We start from the raw sequence: 15254 nt of genomic DNA, 5'->3' as shown, positions 1-15254 counted from the left end.
CAGGATCTACTGTGGGTTCGGTGTCTGTCTGTTGGAAAACGCCCAGGGCAGTGGCGTAGCTCTGTTCTTCGGTTGCTCGTGCTCACGTGGAGCTACCTAGTGGCGTCACTTGTACGAGCTATGGATCACCGTGAGTACCAAAACTCCAACGCGTTTCGAACAATAACGTTGTTTTTCATCAGGGAATCACTTTGGCACTACCAACACCACTTCTTTTATAGACCTGTACTATCTTCTTGCATTAACTCTTACTCTGCCGCACTCCTTTTGACTCATACATACTGTTTAATATGTTGCTCCCCCCTTTTCTTTATTCAAATGCAAACAGCTCTATCTCCACATTTAAGCCCTTTGGTACCATTGTATCCATATTAAAGATCCATTTTGTTTCAGCTTTAGACATGCTTTTAATGGAATCCCCCCCGCGTGCATCCATTTTTACTATTTCTAATCCGCAGAACATAGATCCCTCAAATTTCCCTTCATGTTTGTCCTTATAATGTCTTGACAGCGGATGTCCCTCAAATGTCCTCCCACTCTCTTTTTTAATTGCTTTTTTGTACGGCCAAATGTATATTTTATTGCAGGGACATTTAATTGCATATATTACTCCTCGGCTATTACATGTTATGTGTTCTGTAATGTCATATTTATATGAACCATTTGAACCAGGGTAAAAGCCTATCGGTAGCCTTATAGCTATTGTTTTTTTATTATTTTCTATTGCCGCACCTTTCCTAGTGGATGCCACTAAATTCCCTATATTTACTGCTCTGCGGTATACAAATTTCAGGGCTTCTGGGTTATGGTCTCCAATTATCTTATCTTCCTTGAGGATGTCCCAATATCTACTTACTATCTTCCTAAAGTACTTCTCAATAATCATGTTTGCCACAAAACCCTTTAGGCCTCATGCACACGGCCGTGTTCCGCGGCCGAGAGTGGACCGTGGAAACCCGGCCGGGATTCCTGCTGACAGCACTTGCGCTTCATGCAGCCGCTGCTGTACAGTAATACACTGGTATAGATCATTATATATTCTGATATAGATTACTTTACAGCAGCGGCTGCATGAAGCGCACAGCGTCATAGCAACCAATGACGCCGTGCGCGGAACACGGCCGTGTGCATGAGGCCTTAACAACATGTCCACCTTGAACTGACTCCCAACACCTCATCCAACTAATTTTTTGACTAGCTACAATCTGATTTCTGACCCCACCACTAACCTTAAAACTCACTAACCAAAATCACTAGTGATCTGCTAGCTGCCATAGCTAAATGACATTATTCCAGGCTCTGCCTTCTAGACCTGAATGATTGTGCATCCCAGTATTATAGTTTAAAGTCTGGCAATGCAACGTCTACTGTCTCCCATGACCTACATACTGTATATGGTGAGGCATGGTCTCTTAACAGCTCAAATAAAAGGTGCAATGATCCCCTATAAGTCTGAAAAAAAAGTGTTGGGGTATTTAGTGGGGAACTTCAGCAGTATATACAAAAAAATCCGGCAATAAAACCATCTAACCAGGGGGGCGTGGCCAGCGATGGAAGTGTGAGGACGCGCTCGATGTGAGCTCCGCTGCACCCCTGATTAAAACAAGCCCGCACCTGCTCTTAAAGAGGTTTTTGTCATCTCAGACAATGGGGGCATATCGCTAGGCTATATCCTTATTGTCTTATATCGAGAACGGAGCCCCGCATGCGCAGCCGCCCTCCCTTCATTTCTAAGGGGCCCACTGAAAATAGCCGAGCGTCTGCCACATAAAAATGAATGGGAGCATGGGCCGCGCATGCGCGGCACGCTCCCATTCACTTCTATGGGAGAGGCGGTATTAGCGCTTGGTGGTGGACGGACCCCGGCAAATCTGGGGTCCTCCAGTCACAGTGCTCTCCGCTCGGTTCTCGATATAGGTGCGGGTCCCAGTGGTGGGACCCGCACCTATCAGACAATGGGGGCATATCCTAGCGATATGCCCCCATTGTCTAAGATGGGAATACCCCTTTAATGATAGGGGAAAAATACTAAAAAGTGTCAAGCCCGTCCATCTGCTCCCCTTACCGCTTCCCAGGGCGACTTGTGCACTTACTTCTCCAGGCAGGCCGACCCTGCCTGGAGGGCGGCACCCTCTCCACGCGGCTTTCCAAATGGGACCCGGTCTGCGAATACAAGGGAACGCCGCTCCCTCTCTGCACCGCCGGCGGCCTGACCTGAATGCGAGGCACCTCCTGGACCTGCTTTGCCGTCCAACCAAACAGCTTCTCTAGCGCATGAAACAAAAAATGGCCACCAGCACCCGCTCTCACAGGACCAGCCTCGGCTCCTGCTGGCATTGACAAAGATAAGGACTAGCCGATGGACGAGAGCTGTGCACCACCCCAGGAAAGCCCGCAAGTACCCTTTTCCCCTCTACTGCCCACCTTCCTTGCTCCACTGTCCTCTCCTGCTCCCTCTCACCCCCCAGGCTCTGCGCTGAGGCCCGGGGTGCAATCTTTTTGGCCTCAAAACTTACCCACCCCTGCACTCCAGAATTGTGTACCCCTCCATCACAGCACCCAGGCCCTATATTCCTGGAAGTGGCGATTGCCGAGGGCGTATACCGACACCAACAGAACTTGTCTTTGGCCTTGGACGACCGCGTGCGGCGCCAGAGGGCCCCCTCTCTCCACCAGACTCACCTAGCACCTCTTTAGCGGTGTCCCTACATTGGTCGACTGGGTCATCGTGGGACAGCTCCTGAGCTATGGCACCAGAACGCTCTCCTGATACCCATCTGCCAAGCCCCAAAGCCCAGGGGCCCCTCCACACCACCTCCCATTCTCAAAACCCTTTAAAGAGGACCTTTCACTAGAATAAAAAATCTAATATTTAGACCTGCCGTAGCAAATTCTATGAGTTTGGCAATAAAAGTGGATGCTTACTGGCCAGGGCCCTTAGGGGTTAAATGGCCTCTTCTTATATCCCGGTCATTAAAACTTCACATGGTCTACCAGTGCATATAACTCCAGATATTGCATCCACCTTCCATACTTTTTACTCTGCTCTGTATACTTTTCCGGCCCCGCCCGAGCAGAGGGACTTGCCCCTGTCATCTGCCGCATGGTTGACGGCAGAGCAATCTGCTAGCCTCGAGGCTCCCTTCACTGTCGGAGAGCTCCAAGATGTACTTAAATCCCTTTCCTGGGGGTAAGAGCCCGGGCCTGGATGGGTTTACGGCAGGGTTTTACAAGTTATTTTCAGAAAACGTAACTCCTTTCCTTCTTCAGTGTCGTCTGGGCTTCCCTTTCCGGCACAGTCTACTGAATAGCGGTCATCCTCAAACCTGATAAAGATACCCAAGTATGTGTGAGTTATCGCCCAAGCTCTCTTTTAACTGTTGATCTAAAAATATATGCAAAACTTTTGGCGAATCGCCTGAAGGTCTTTCTACCATCTCTCATTCACTCAGACCAGGTGGGGTTTGTGCCGGGAAGGGAGGCTAGGGACAACACCCTCAAGACACTGGACATTATTCATTATGCTAAGACTCATAATATACCCCTCATGGTCCTGTCTCTTGATGTAGACAAGGCCTTTGATCGTATTTCGTGGCCTTATTTACGCTCTGCACTTGCACACATTGGTCTAGGCCCCAGGTTCCGTCAGCGAGGAGAAAAGTTATCAGAACTCTTTTCCCCTCCTTTTCCATAAACAATGGCACCCACCAAGGCTGTCCATTGTATCCCTTACTATATGTCCTGGCCATAGAACATCTATTGTCCACGATACGTGATAATCCTGATATTAAGGGCATCCATATAGGAAATCAGGAGTATAAATGTGCTGCCTTTGCAGATGACCTATTACTATATATTACCAATCCCTGTATCTCTCGTTTTGGGGAGTGGCTCATTTTGGGGAGTGGTCTAACTTCAAGATCAAAATGTCCAAATCTCATGCCCTGAATATCTCCCTAGGGCTGGACTTAGTTGCTTCACTTAAAGCCTCCTTCCCTTTCTCCTGGCCTATTAGAGACATTACTTCAGAATTTAAATAAGTTCTCTTTTGTTGCATCCGTTTAGAGATAATTTTGCCCTACTTCTGGCTCGATTCACAAAAAGAGGAATGAGAATCTGAAAGACTTTTCATGGTTTGGACGGATCAGCATTGTGGCGAAACCAACCTCGCCACTGGGTTTTGGAGAGGGCTGTTTAAAAGCCTCTTGCCTCAGGATTATGGCCCATAGTAACTTTAAAGGAGAAAACAGACCGGCCGCACAGCTTAAATCTGTCTGTAGAATTGTATTTTATGTTATTATGCGTTCGGTTAAATTGTATGTTATGTGAGGGCACCCAGATAGCTAATATTATTGTATTCGTGTATTCTGAGTGCCATTCACCTAATGATATGCACTCAGACTTGAGCTATCTGGGGATATGTTGAATGTCTGTGTTTGCTGTGGGGGTGTGCCATTGTGTGTTTAAATGGTGATGTCTGTCCTGTTGTCTCCACATGTGTATTGGTGATCTCCCTTTGTCCTGAGAGATAATTGGATTGCTTCGGTTGTCTTTGGGACAGAGAGGAGGAAACCATGATGCATTGTGGGGATGTGTTGTATCTGTTCTGTATTTGCAAAACTGTAATAAAAACCAGGCTGGGTGTGCCAGCACTTCAGACCACTGCTTGACCCTGATCACGGAGCCTTGTCTCGTCATTGGGGGGATTCCCTGTATGCTGTTGGAGACTGATTGCCAGGAGTGTAAGCTGACTGAATGCTTTTCCTGTTCGTCTGCTGGCAGTAGCTGTGCCTGTCTCTCAGAAAGGGGCATATCGCCTAAACGGATTGTAACCCCTTGTCTGCTGAAACGGTCCGTTACATTGGTGGCAAGCAGCGGGATCGTTCCTACAGCCAGAAGGACAGCTACAGGAGACACCATTTCTGTGGATTCTACTATTTAAGGGCAACGCATGTCCCAGTACAGCAACCCTAAAAGCACCAGGATGGAACCAGCAGTGTTATACGAGGAGGAGGACCTGGATGGCCGGGATGCATTAAGGAAAGGCATCTGGTACCAGGCCCTGGATAATGTACAATACCAGCGAGGTGAGAGTCTCCCCAGTGAAGAGCAGCGGTTGCAGAAGCAAGTGGCCCTGCGGATGTCCTTCCTGGGAGAGCAGCCCCTGGAGGAATGGGTGAAGGAACTAGAGCACCGGGTATGGCAGGAGCTATGGCTGGAGGATGCCTACCAGGCGCTTTGGTGGTATGTGGCACAGTTTATACCCTGGACAGCTGAGCATGACAAGCCAGAGGGAGAGGAGTTTGATGGTCCTGGCTTGTTATGGGAGTCCTTTGCAGAGCCTGACTTCGGGAGCCCTGCACAGTCCAGACTTCAGGACATTTTCTATGAGAGGGAGGCTAGGCATGAGTGGGATGACCCCCATGAGGTAGAGCAAGACCTGGCTCACCTAGCAACCCTGGAGTGGGAACTGGAGCAGGACTACCGAGATCTCTTCCACTCTATTGGGAAAGCTCAGCAGGACAGCAAGAAGTCAGACCCAGGTCCAGAGCCCTTCAGCTGGGAGGATATTGTTGATGTTTACTGGGAAGAACCCCAGGTGGCCGGTGGAGATGGGACCGAGGTCTCTCCACCGGTCCTGCAGGGAATTGGGAGCCTAGTCTCCATTCCCCAGCGGCAGGCTGAGTTACAGGGGGCAGAGGTAGTTGATCCTGCCCCCCAGCAGCAGCATGATTTTTTGGGAATTGGGAGCCTAGTCTCCATTCCCCAGCAGCCGTGTGATGTACAGGGAATTGGGAGCCGAGTCTCCATTCCCCAGCGGCAGGCAGAGTTACAGGGGGCAGAGACAGTCGGTCCTGTCCCCCAGCAGCAGCAGGATTTGTTGGGAACTGGGAGCCTAGTCTCCATTCCCCAGCGGCAGCTTAACGCACCAGGGGGAGACAGTAAGCCCCACAACTGTGCAGATGGGACCGTGGTCTCTGCACTCACAGCACAGGGGGTAGAGACATTCGGTCCTGTCCCCCAGCAACAGGGCTGTTTAGCCAAAGGGGAGACAGTCGGTTTCCCCCTCCAACCAGACTCCAACCAGGCTTCTTCCGTGGTAGCGCTGGTACCAGGGCAGAGTCCCGCTGATCCCTGCCCACAAAGCAACCTCCACTCCAAGCCAGGGAGCAACTCAGAGACCGGGAGTACCAGCTACCAATATAACCTTGCGGATTCACTGGACAGAGACAGCCTACTAAATTCAACAGGTCCAGTATTGGGTTGTGGGTGGGCTGCCAGACTAACTCAGGTACTGACCGGCGTGAGGTCAGGTATCTGGTTAGTCTTCCCTGGGGGGGGGAGATGTGTGGCGAAACCAACCTCGCCACTGGGTTTTGGAGAGGGCTGTTTAAAAGCCTCTTGCCTCAGGATTATGGCCCATAGTAACTTTAAAGGAGAAAACAGACCGGCCGCACAGCTTAAATCTGTCTGTAGAATTGTATTTTATGTTATTATGCGTTCGGTTAAATTGTATGTTATGTGAGGGCACCCAGATAGCTAATATTATTGTATTTGTGTATTCTGAGTGCCATTCACCTAATGATATGCACTCAGACTTGAGCTATCTGGGGATATGTTAAATGTCTGTGTTTGCTGTGGGGGTGTGAAGATGAGGAAAGTCACGGCACTCCAAAAGCTTGTTCAGTGTTCTTTAATTCACCAAAGGTTCAGCAGCAACGTTTCGACAACAGTCTTTATCAAGCTACATGTAGCTTGATAAAGACTGTTGTCGAAACGTTGCTGCTGAACCTTTGGTGAATTAAAGAACACTGAACAAGCTTTTGGAGTGCCGTGACTTTCCTCATCTTCACTGGTAACTTTGGGGTCTGCCGTCACGAGCACCGCCGCAAAGCTCCTTGAATGCATTCAAGTAAGTGGTGCTGTCCTACCATCCATTTTTGTTTGATTGCTGTGGGGGTGTGCCATTGTGTGTTTAAATGGTGATGTCTGTCCTGTTGTCTCCACATGTGTATTGGTGATCTCCCTTTGTCCTGAGAGATAATTGGATTGCTTCGGTTGTCTTTGGGACAGAGAGGAGGAAACCATGATGCATTGTGGGGATGTGTTGTATCTGTTCTGTATTTGCAAAACTGTAATAAAAACCAGGCTGGGTGTGCCAGCACTTCAGACCACTGCTTGACCCTGATCACGGAGCCTTGTCTCGTCATTGGGGGGATTCCCTGTATGCTGTTGGAGACTGATTGCCAGGAGTGTAAGCTGACTGAATGCTTTTCCTGTTCGTCTGCTGGCAGCTATTTGCGAGGTTCCAGTTTGGAGTGCTATTTTGTATCCAGTTCGGGAGGTTGGTGTTCTGCAGTAGCTGTGCCTGTCTCTCAGAAAGGGGCATATCGCCTAAACGGATTGTAACCCCTTGTCTGCTGAAACGGTCCGTTACAAGCATATTAAAAATTTATCTTTTGCCCAAACTGCTTTACCTCCTGCAGACTATCCCCATCCGGATCCCCCTCTCCTTCTGGACCCAGATTCGCAGATGTTTCCTGAAATTTGCATGGTCCCCTGGTAAGCCACGAATACACTGGGAAGGGGATGGGGTTGGTCTCCCAGGCTGTAGGTTATATTACCACTCTATGGCTTATGCCAGGCTTCTGGACATGTTTCGTCTTACTTCCCAGAAAGTGTGGGTTAATATAGCAAGGGACTTAATGCCCTGTGCGTTGACTGCTCTCCCGTGGCTGTGGAATGTTTTAAGGCACTAGGGGCCATTGGGTCAGAATCTTCTCTCATAGACCCTCAGGGACCCTTTACCCCCATTACTGACCACCCCCTATTCCCCCCAGGATCCTCACCCCTTTCTCACAGGCACCACATCTCTCGTCTGCATTTCTGCCAGGTTCTCTTAGGGGCTTCTCTGAAACCCCTGGCATCTATACTAGGTGATACATCCTCTACACAAAGGTACATCTTTGAATATCTCGAACTACGACACTTCTATACCTCTATGCGTGTTTCTCATAATCTTACAAGGAATTTGACAGTCTTTGAGGAAGCCTGTCTGGCCCCTTTGGCTGTGTTCCGAGACATTTCCTTTATGTATAAACTACTTCTCCAGCAGAGATCTTCCTCACCCCCACCGATCTGTGCAGCATGGTAACAGGATTTAGGTTGTTGTGCATTTTCATACGTATATAATATTATCTAATGATATTATAGCCAAAATGAATGCTAATTGCCTTTAAGAATAAAATCAGCTTGAACCAAAGTTCTGTTATGTGGCTGGAGAGGCCAAGATGAGTTCATGGCAAGTTCAGTTTATAAAAAAAATAAAAATTGTGAATATGAACGGACATTATATTTTAAAGTTATTGCTAAAGATATGGGTTTATCTATGGGGGGAAGAAAAATATTAGAGAGAGAGAGAGAGAGAAGTTGAGCTTTCTAGAGGGGTCTATCAAGATGAAAGATAATGGTGAGATGCGCTATGATGGACCACCCAGCTTTCCTAGGAGCAGAAGTGAGATTCCTACTAGGACTTGGTAAGAGACACAGAGAATGATATTTCATTTTATTAAGACTAATTAGATAGTGTGGGTGAAATTATACCATCTAGACTGGCGAATAAATAAATAAATTCATTAATTGATCATCTCCATATTGAGATGTAGTCTTAGGATATTGTGAGACTTCATTCTACCTGCAGAAGAATCAAGACTCATAATCTAGCAAAGCATTAAATGATTGCTTATACATATATATATATATATATATATATATATATATATATATTGATAGAACATTCTTCGCCAAGCTAAGTGATGGATTCCCACAGGAAAGACTTGTTTCAAGTCCTTCCCATTCAAGGTATGGTCTTGCAAAGATCCTAGATCCCTGTTATTTGTCTTAATATTTTTACCAAAGTCATATGTGTGAAAATAGTCCAGGATGGGGAGGAAGGATACAGTTATCTCTTCTAAGTTATATCCTTGAATGGATTTGCCCATCTTGAAGTCATGTGATGTGTAGTTGGTTAGAGGGGAGCGGAATGCATGTAGCATTCCAAATTGATTTCTAGGATTAGACATTCACATCTTGATATCATGAGGTTTTCTCTCAACAGAAGTAATATATATAACTTATGTTCCTATTCTGATATCCTAACCTAATAATAGCTTAGTTATAATGTGACAAGTTATTTCCACTCACATGTATTGTTAAGCTTGTAATGTTTTATAGTACCGCTATATATTCATTTGCATGTATCATTGTGTTTATTTATTAATACCTGTGTATCATTGTATAATGTAGGACTACATGTTTATCATTAACGTCATCTCACGTCACTTATTTATCTGAGGAAATAGTCGGACTCAGATGTGAATTGTATCGATTAGTTTGTCTACAATTCACCAGGTCATGATTTTAAGAATTCATGACAAATTTTATACATTTTTTTTTTCTATGGTTAATTATTTTTATGACCATAATTAATAAGTCTTAATTGAATTATTACCTCCCGACAAGGTATTCAATTGACCTCCTCTCAGTGGCTTAGATGTTACATTTTTTCACACAAGGCACTGTTAGCCACAAGAACACAGGAAACTTGTTATAAGATTCTGTCCCGGTGGTACAGGGTACTGACATTGCTACATAAGTGGTTCCCCTCGGACACAAGTGTTGGAGGTGTGGGATTTTGGAGGGTACACTGTTGCACATTTGGGACTCTATCCATAAGGCCATTCTTAAAATAACAGGCTTTCCGATACCAAACATGCCAGAATCCTTTCTCCTACTGTATATGTATTTGACCTCACCATCCCTGCATATAAAAACTCACTTCTCAAATATCTCATTCAAGCGGCGAAGGCAGTGATTCCTCACCACTGTAAATCGACGGTCCCTTCGACCCACGAGGAATGGTTTGAGGAAGTAATGTTATATCAGAGAATGGAGGAACTAATAGCCCACACCCCTAAGATGTACACACGATTTCTGAAGATATGGGGCCCCTGGGATGACTTCCGTGCCTCTGGGACATATAGGACACTCTAAACTAACTGTGTGACTCAAACCTCTTTTCTCTTTCTGTTTTTTACGTTTTATTAAGTTCCATATTGTTCTTGACTATAATGTTTTGTTTAAGTACAGCTCTGTCCCACCTATATGAAGAGGACAGGCACACTTTATTGTACTCATTTCTGATTTGTGGTTTCATACTGTTCTTACTTATGCTTATAACAATACCTAAGAATCTTGTCTCTAATTGAAATGCTTGTTGCGCACAAGTTATAATACCGATTTATGGTGTCTTTTTCTGACTTCAGCTTTGTTTAACTACTGCTTTGTATTGCAATTCTCGATGCTTAAGTAATTTTTGCATCATTTTAATCTCTGTACAACTTGTACTTCCGAAAATTGTTTAAAATCCAATAAACGTCTTAATTATAAAAACAAAACAAAAAAACATCTAACCAAACTAACCCAAGCAGGTTAAAAGAGTAAAAGCTTAGACCATGCATGTGTCTTCAGACAAGCCTGGGTCATTACAGGAAGAACATTTAGGAGGAAGTAATCCAGCATGCTCCTTGTGCCCCTCTCACCAAGACAGGTATCTCAGTTGACAACCTCAAGGGGTGGGAAGTAGCCACCCAAGTAGCAGCAGAAATATCCATTGGGATTTTATGTGATTTAGGTCAGCATATGACCCAAATTCAGTGATCAGCAGAAACACTCCAGATAATCACCTGCAGCAGCCGCCTATAAGAAAGTTGGTCTTGCACCTAGGACCCATAGTTTAGTATCAAAGAGTTTACAAGTTCAAACGTGCTGTGAATATAGTAGGACCGATGAGTAGTCAGGAAATTATGTGGACCAACAAGAGGCGGTCCCTAACAACACAGGCGGTGTAAAAAATGTATAGCAGGCAAGTAAGATGACTCAGGAAAGGGAGAGAGTTCAGGTTTCCACACAGGATATAGTAAAGGGGTTATCCCATGAAAAATATTCAGCAGTTTTCAAACCAGCACCTGGATCTTAATACTTTTGTAATTGCATGTAATTAAAAATTTAGTATAGGAACTGAGTTATTCACTAAAATGTATCTGTATAGCGCCATCGGCTGTTTGTTCTTTTTCTTATTTCTTTGTCCTGCTCACTGAGAAGGCCGCACATGCTCAGTTTCCTCCTTCCACTGCCTCCTGAGCTGTTATAGGGAGAACATGGACACGCCCCCTGAGCTGCAGCAGAAAAGACACTCCCCTTGGGCTGTCAGCTTGATATAAATCTAGCAGAGCAATGAATGGTTCTAACTTTATTATAAAGAGGTTGTCATGTACTATATGATGTCTGATTTTCATTTTTTACATTAGTCATGGGATAACCCCTTTAAGATCAGTGGGTGGTGGGTTAAGGGAGTAGATTTAGTAGAGGAAAGCCCAGCTGACCTGTGGTCTTGTAAGCCTTTTATTTTAAGACCATAGCTGACTGTTTGCTATATAAGTTGGGGGGCTGCAAGAAGGTCTGGTGCACAGCTCTATGACAAGAAACTTTAGGTAAAATTTGATCAATCTGGAACAGGGGTCCACACAGGTATGTGGAGACAGATGACCAGCAATGTGGAATTGGGGGCAGTCCCAGTGCCGTCCTGATGTTATGTATGAAGAGGGCACAGTATATGGGGCATTCTGCCAAGAAGAAGGTCCAGTGGCCTGTACTTATGTCTCACAAGGTTTCTTAGGTTAAACTGGAATCTTTACGGACGGGAATGGGTCTTTTGGAGTCTCCTGCCAAGGCATTGTGCGATTCTGTGGGCAAGGCTTGGGCAGGAAAAGGAGTAGTGCAATGGATGGGATGCCAGCTGCTCAGGTACTACCTTATGTTTCCCCCTGCAGAGCAACTTGGTCTGAACCAGGAGGCAGGGCTGCAATACAGAAAGCAACGTCTGTTAGTGGACAGAGCAGGTGACGGCTTGGAGCAGGCTGTAATACTAGACAGCTGTAATACTGAAAACCTCCAGCTTGCCGTCCACCAAAGGGGTTGGCCACTTTAGGGTTAATGGTAACCAGTTTGTGTCTAGGATGAATACATACCACTTACTAATACAATAAGTTATGCACCCTTTGCTATTATCGGTGAAGCCCTGCCCCTTTGGTCAGCAAGCCTGCTCTCTCATCCACTACAAGGCTGATGGAGACGTCTGCTTGAATTAGGGTCTCAACCCTCATACATAGAAAGGATGTAATTCAGCAGTAATAGATGCAAATTAGTAAATTATTTTATTACGTGTCAAGGCAGTGTACAAGTGATGTTTTCATGTGAATGTTTTCCCTTGGTGACGTTCACCCCTCATAGTGCCAGTTGCCTCTTGCTCTATATCTCCAAGGGTAATAGTGTTTGAAAAAGGCAATTGTGACCGAAATGCCACACGTACGTTGCCTTTAAATTAAATAAAATAATTTACTAACTTGCATCTATCCTGAGGATAGGCCATCACTTACGGGTACTTTCAAACTAGCGTTTTTGTTTTCCAGTATTGAGTTCCATCACAGGGGCTCAATACTGGAAAAAAACTGATCAGTTTTATCCTAATGCATTCTGAATGGAGAGCATTCTGTTCAGTATGCATCAAGATGCATCAGTTCAGTCCCTCTTAAGTTTTTTTGGCCGTAGAAAATACCGCAGCATGGTGCAGTTTTCTCTCCGGCCAAAAATCCTGAACACTTGCCGGAATGCCGGTTCCGGACATTAATTTCCATTGAAATGCCCCAAGTGTTCTGGCAAAACGTATCTGGTTTTGCGGTCTGCACATGCACAGACTTTTAAAAATTAGAAAAAAATAAATACCGGATCCTTTTTTTTCCGGATGACAACCGGAAAGACGGATCCGGTATTGCAATGCATTTGTGAGACGGATCCACATCCGGATCCGTCTCACAAATGCATCCGTTTTTGTCAGGATTGCCGAAAACTGCCTGCCAGAATCCTCTGCCACAAGTGTGAAAGTACCCTAAAGGTGGACATCTCCTTTAATGTCCTATAAACCAGGTATTTCTTCAAACACCCTATTAGAGAAATCTGAGTTAATAGAGAGTGTGGCAAAACCAACCTCGCCACGGTGTTTTGGAGGGGGCTGTTTGCCAGCCTCTTGCCTCAGGATTATGGCCCATACTAACTTTAAAGAAGACAGGCCGGCCGCACAGCTTAAATCTGTCTTTGGAATTGTATTTTGTTATGTGAGGGTACCCAGATGGCTAGTTTAATTGTATTCGTGTGGTCTGAGTGCCATTCGCCTAATAATATGCACTCAGACTTGAGCTATCTGGGGATATGTTAAATGTCTGTGTTTGCTGGGAGGGTGTGACATTGTGTGTTTAAATGGTGATGTCTGTCCTGTTGTCTCCACATGTGTATTGGCGACTTCCCTTTGTCCTGAGAGATAATTGGATTATTCCTCGGTTGTCTCTGGGGCAGAGAGGAGGAAACCATGATGCATTGTGGGGATGTGTTGTATCTGTTCTGTGTGTCACAGTCTCCATTCTGGTCCCCTAAGGGCGTGTCCACCAGTAAACTATGTAATACTTCAATTCTCCTGTGGTGGCGCTGTTTGGAAAATGCCTTGCTTCAGAGATTACAGCTGATCACTGGAGGTTTCAGCAGCAGGACACTATGTGATCAACGTATTGTCTGGGGACCATCCTAACAAAAAAGGGATTGTTGAAAGATGTCACCAGCTTTATGCCTCAACCTAAAACATACACCTTTTTCTTTTTTTTTCAATCTCCATATTTTATTTATGATACAAAAATACATATCGACATGACATTTATAATATCTTAAATGTTGAAATCATCCCCAACCCGCCCCAACCACCCCCCTCCCTCCCAACCTTGCAGGAAAAAAAAAAAAAAAAAAAAAAAAAAAAAAAGAAAAAATTAATGAATTAAGCCGTAACCCACTCTCCCCACAGACCACTCCATTTTAAGTAGGCTCCTCTCTGTTTGTACAAGATCTTCTCGTAGTTCTTCACCTTCTCAACCATAGCCATCCAATTACCACAATCTGGGATGGAGGAGCTAAGCCACAGTCTAGCAACAATAAGCCTGGCCAGGAACATGACCTTAATCAATAATTGACGATTTATGGGCTGATAGTTAACCTCCGATAGGTCTCCCAGGACCCATATCCTGGGGGACAAAGGAACAAGCATATTCAGTTTGCAGGCCAAAGTGGTCTGGACTGATCTCCAATAACCACCCACCATCGGGCAATCCCAGAACAGATGTAAATGATCTGCCCCGGAGTCGCCACAGCGTGGGCAATCGGAGGAGGTCCTAAATCCTCTTCTATATAACCACATAGGTGTCACATATATTTTGTGCAGAATGTTAAATTGTACAACAGTGTGATTGAAGTTGTGTGAAACATATTTTAAGTTTTCCCCTATAGTTTCCCAATCTGGGGGACCCACCTCCGAAAGTAGCAAAGACCAGGACTTCTGTCCTGGAGAAAGAAGACCCATAAAAAAGTGTTTCATTAAGTGTCTATAACAATATGACATTTTAATTTTTGTAGCAGTTTTCTTAATAATAAGATTGTGTAAAAATTCAGGAGAATCTATAAAAAGAAGGTGACTATTCAGAGTGCTGGAGAGTGCAAACCTCAATTGGAAATATGCATACCAAGCCACCTCACCCATATCTGCCCTCTCCCCTATTTCCCTTGAGGACAGAATTTGTCCACCACTAACCACCTGATGTAAATACTGAACTTTCTTCGTCCTCCAGTACTGGCAGCACTTCAGGTCCCTTATATTCACAAGCTTTAGGTTATGCCACAGTGGGGTGCAAATAAGCGATGCCTCAACTCCACACCAGCTCCTGATGACCCGCCAGGTCTTTGTAGCCATTCTGCAAAAAAGTGTATACCCGGTCTGTGAATTTAATAGATAGTCGGACTCCAATACAGTAAAGAAATCCGTAAAGCCTGAGTCTTTCACCACCCTATTGCAGAAATGGCTATTCTCCCAATCACTAAAAAGGCAGAGCTGAGAGGCCATGAAGTAACCCCTAAAGTAAGGGAGGTTAAGGCCTCCCTGACTATAGGGCATAGAGAAGTAGAGCGCCTTCAGTCTGACGCGCTTCCTCCCCCACAGTAGATCATTAAGCATCCGCTCAATTAGTCTAAAGTACTTATCTGCGATCCATACAGGCGAGTTGCGCAGGACATAAAGAACCTGGGGCAGTACTACCATTTTG

The 15254-nt window shown here is 45.3% G+C and overlaps 1 protein-coding gene across 3 annotated transcripts in view; it reads right to left on the bottom strand.

The window, feature by feature from the left end:
• The window catches only part of ADAM11 (ADAM metallopeptidase domain 11), an 89671-nt gene that overhangs the window by 51725 nt on the left and 22692 nt on the right, over positions 1–15254 (bottom strand). The window lies entirely within an intron of this gene.

Source organism: Bufo gargarizans, chromosome 6, assembly GCF_014858855.1.
Source record: "Bufo gargarizans isolate SCDJY-AF-19 chromosome 6, ASM1485885v1, whole genome shotgun sequence".
Classification (NCBI taxonomy): Eukaryota; Metazoa; Chordata; class Amphibia; order Anura; family Bufonidae; genus Bufo; species Bufo gargarizans.
This window is presented reverse-complemented; position numbering and strand designations above follow the sequence as displayed.